Here is a 4,362-nt window from a genome sequence, read left to right as displayed (position 1 = left end):
CAGGAGTGTCTTTACAGGTGCTTCAGGGAGCCATTGGCAGAAAGGGAGGATGGGAGACTCAGCTTGTGGGTTGGGAGAAATGGCCGGGATCAACTATTTCCTGTTATTCTCTGCAATTTCAGAGCCTCAGGAATGTCCTCAGACTGTGTTAGGGGAGCAAGAAGGAGAGTTCAGTCCCAAGCCCAATCCCCTACAATGGCGGATTTATTTTGGGAAGGGCTGTGCACAGCTACAGAGAGTATACTTTGACCTCCCTGCCAAGAAGGGCCAGGCTTGTTAATTGGTTCAAAAATAAGTGTGAATTATTTTTTATGATCACCTGATTTACTTGGAAATGAATGGACAAATCTTTAATCTCTAGGACTTTTCTGGGAGATCAATGGTCCAATCCTCTCCCATTCAGGATTCAGGTGACATCTCCTGAATGCTCTGCATAAAACAAAAATAGATTGGATGCCTGAAAAGTCTGTGAGTCGTGCTTGGCTCACTGTCTGTGCGCTGGTGATGAACTTAACTTCCAAGATACCAAGCCCCCACTCACACTATTAAGAAATTACACTACCAGGGAACATGGGAAAGCCTTGTTTACATTTTATTTTCTCAGCTTGGACAGGATACAATGGTTCCAGGGGAGCTACATTCTTCTTCACCCTCTGTTTTCTGTTCTCTCCAAACCTTCTGTTCTAAAGTTCACCTGACCCTCCTGCTCCTGCATATTCTCCAAGTGTCACATGCTCTCTGACCTTTGTCCCCAGTTTTCTGTCTTCCTTCAGCCTCCTCAGAGGCCTTCCCACCTTATCTTCCCACAGTCTCTATGGTGTCTCCCAGCCCTGTACTCTCTTGCTCATTATTTAGCCTATCTTCTCCTCTCAGATTTCTTGATTCTCCTACACTCACATAGACACCTGGATTTTTGTCCTGCTTATCTCAGCTATCCCCCTAGTCCTTGGACCTTATCTTTTTATTACTATGACTTTTATCTTTCTCTAACCTCCAATCTACTAGTTGATCATTCCATCTCAGCAAGTTCAGCCATCTCTGAGCTTACTACCCTTTACAGTGAGATCCCCCTCATATTCCCACTCCTTCACAGCCTCCACTTACCCCATCAGCCTGGCCTGGATTCTGTATTTCTAACCTCCTGCCTTCTTATAAACCTCCTCCATGACTTCTAACCTCCCCTTGACTTTCATGTCTTCATGTAGCCTGCCATTATCAACCTGAGCCTACTGTTCTCATACCCAAATGCTCTCCCTGAATTTCTCACCACTTGCTGACATTCAGCCTTTCCTCTCCAGACTCCTGCTTTGTCCCTAGGCTTATGCTCTCCTCTGGTGATATTCTAAGAGCCTCTGAATCTCCAACCTTCCATGTGAAGCATGTATGACTGCAGTTCCTTCAAGGCAAGGAAGAAGATCAAAAGCCTTAAAAGTGCCTATAAAGTACCCACTCTTCTCCACAATAGCCCAAGTCCCAAACACAGCTCAAATTTCCAGAAAGCCTTGTCACAAGAAAACATATAAATGGACCTCAAAGGGATTGTGCTTGGACTAAATATAAATGTTGTGCTATATTTTTGTTTGTATCAGTGTGCATGAAGACAATCCTCTGTAATTGTACTAAATACATGTTGGGAATGTTTAAAACAATCTTATGCAGTGACATCAAGAGGTTGCTAAGGAATTTTAGATAGTGACAATTAAATGGATGCAGTATCTTACATTTTATATTATATTATACTAATTATATTATATTATATTATTTGAAAAATTTATTTGCATACTCCTTTATTTATTGGTTTACATGTGCACCTGCATTTGTAAGCACATGTCAAAGTCTGAGGACTGTTTGCCAAGAATCAGTTCTTTCCTTCTATGATATTGGTCCTGGAGACTGAACTCATGTTATCTGGCTTGGTATCAAGTGCATGTAACTTGATGATCTATCTTGTCAACCCAAAGGTTGTCCCTTTCTTAAAATTGGAAATGTGGGAGGAGATGTATTATCTCCATATGAGAAGAATTTCTTTGGAGGCATTTCTGCAAGTTGAATACACATACATTGGGTCGTTACATATCTATTGATCAGGAGCAGATCTCCAAGCCCATCACTGGCTCTTCCATGTTCTGACTCAACAGCATCCTGTGTTTCAGACACGTAACCAAATGGTCACTGAACCTCACTTGGAAAAGACTCTACACTGTGATTCCCGCATTCCGGTGGCTGTCACAGCAGACAGGGTCTTACACCATGGAGGAATCACACACACTTCATGAAAGTAGACACCATAGATGTAGCCAAATGATCTGTCTATGGACAGTGGATTCATTTTCATGAAGGTTCCGTTTGGACCCTTACATGTCCACTCCCTGCTCTTCTACCCCATTGCAAGACTTGTGTTCCTCTGAATAACAGGGATATTGCCAACCCCCTGACATTGCTTGGTGGGAATGTAACAGCGGCTTCACCAAATGTGCCTCTTCTGATGCTTTGCAAACAAAGTAAATGGATTAACCAGGACCTGGAGATGCTACAACACTCTCGCAGAAATAATCCCTCAGGACCGGAAACGTCTCAAACTTACCTCTTATAACATGAAGGAGACGATGCATGGCCTCAGAGAAACCTGTTGTTCTTGTGCTAATTGTTCATAAGAAATTCACAAGGCCTTGTCCTTGTTAAAAGATTAATATAAGAACTTCAAAAAGAGAAAGAGACAAAATGTAAGAAAATTGATACCATTTACTGTTCTTTTAGCACCCCTGGGTAACTCTTCCACCATCAGCACCAACTGGACCTTTGGTGCTCATTCTAGTCACTATTAACAGCAGGCCCCCAAATCCTCAACCATCTGGCCAATTATGTTTTGTTTCACAGGAATTAATTATCCTTTGGATCAACTGAGCTTCTTTAGAGCAGCATCACGTCCATGATTTGACTCATTCACTGAACCCAACGGTGAGTGTGATCGGGCTCCACAAGCTTGTATGTCCTGAGACCTCATCACAGCTGAATCTGTGATGACAGTGCCATGTAGGACATAGAACTCAGTCCCATAATGAAATCACCTGCTGAAACCAAAACAAATACTTGATCTATCAAAGCCCTTAGTTGTGGGGATGTTTCTAAATGTAGAAATCTTGCTCTTTGGCTGCTGTGGTTTTGGCTCATTATTCGAGTAAATAGAATCATGTCAACCGAAGACATGGCGGTTGGACTTAAAGACTAGAAAATAAAGATTCATTTTGCTGTTAGCATAAACCATCATGGATATGCCTTCATCCCCACCACCCAGCATTCCTATATTTCACTTGAAACACAGCTATGTGCCTTTGTTAATACAGAGGCTGAACCCAAAAAGCATTCCTATGGCATAAAGTGAAAAATTAGTCATGGAGAAATGTTTCATCATATGCATGGCTTGAAAGACACTTCAGGTAATGCACGGCTTGAAAGACATGTCAAGTAAAGCATGTAGCACAAGCTGTTTACCATGTGCAGCTGCTAAACACTGCATTCAGGATCTTGGATCATGTGGCTTGAATTTGAGCACTGCTCATGTTGTTTTGATTTGACCGTATTACAGAAGTTTAATTTACAGAGTCATGGAGGTGGCTCTTTATGATTTATGGGGAGTTTCAGTGTTCAAAAAGAGTTTGACTTAACCTAAATATTATAAGGGTGTTCTATAAATATTCCCTAATTGATAATTATTCTGATCAATAGGTGTTTGATTTCATCTCTATTGACTACTTACATATTTGGATTTTCAATTTTCCCATTTTGTTTCTTTCGCCTTGTTTATATAATTGATTAAATCAAATTATTTTATATTGAGCCATGCTTGTATGTATGATGAATCATGCTCAGTGATGCTGAATGATATTTTTGCATATTCTTGAATCCAGTTTGACAGTATTTGGAGTATTTATTTTTTATATATTTCCAAGGTCTGTAATTTTCTTTCTTTGATGAGTCTTTATGTGGTTTGGTGACTAAAGCTTTGTAAAAGAAAATTCTCACTGTTTTTGTTTTCTTTTTGTGGGATTATTTGAGGAATATTGGAATTAAATCTCCTTTGAAATTTTGATAAAATGCTGTGTTAAAACCATCTGGCTTTATTTTCTTTGAGGGGAGGATTTTCAATGAATTTTATATTCTCTTGGATACTAGTATTATTTAAGTCATTTTTCTTTTTTATTCATTAATTCTATAAAATATTATTATAGCTCACAAAATTTGTTACACAATAATATATCATGAAAACACGATTCTTTTTTTCTTTTTCTGCCCATGTTTTCTCTCCTAACCACAGTTTGGCCATATTGTCACTTTTACACTACCCGTGAATTCCCATCGGAA

Source organism: Micromys minutus (genome assembly GCF_963924665.1).
Source record: "Micromys minutus genome assembly, chromosome: X".
NCBI classification, from domain to species: Eukaryota; Metazoa; Chordata; class Mammalia; order Rodentia; family Muridae; genus Micromys; species Micromys minutus.
Note: the sequence above shows the minus strand (reverse complement) of the source record.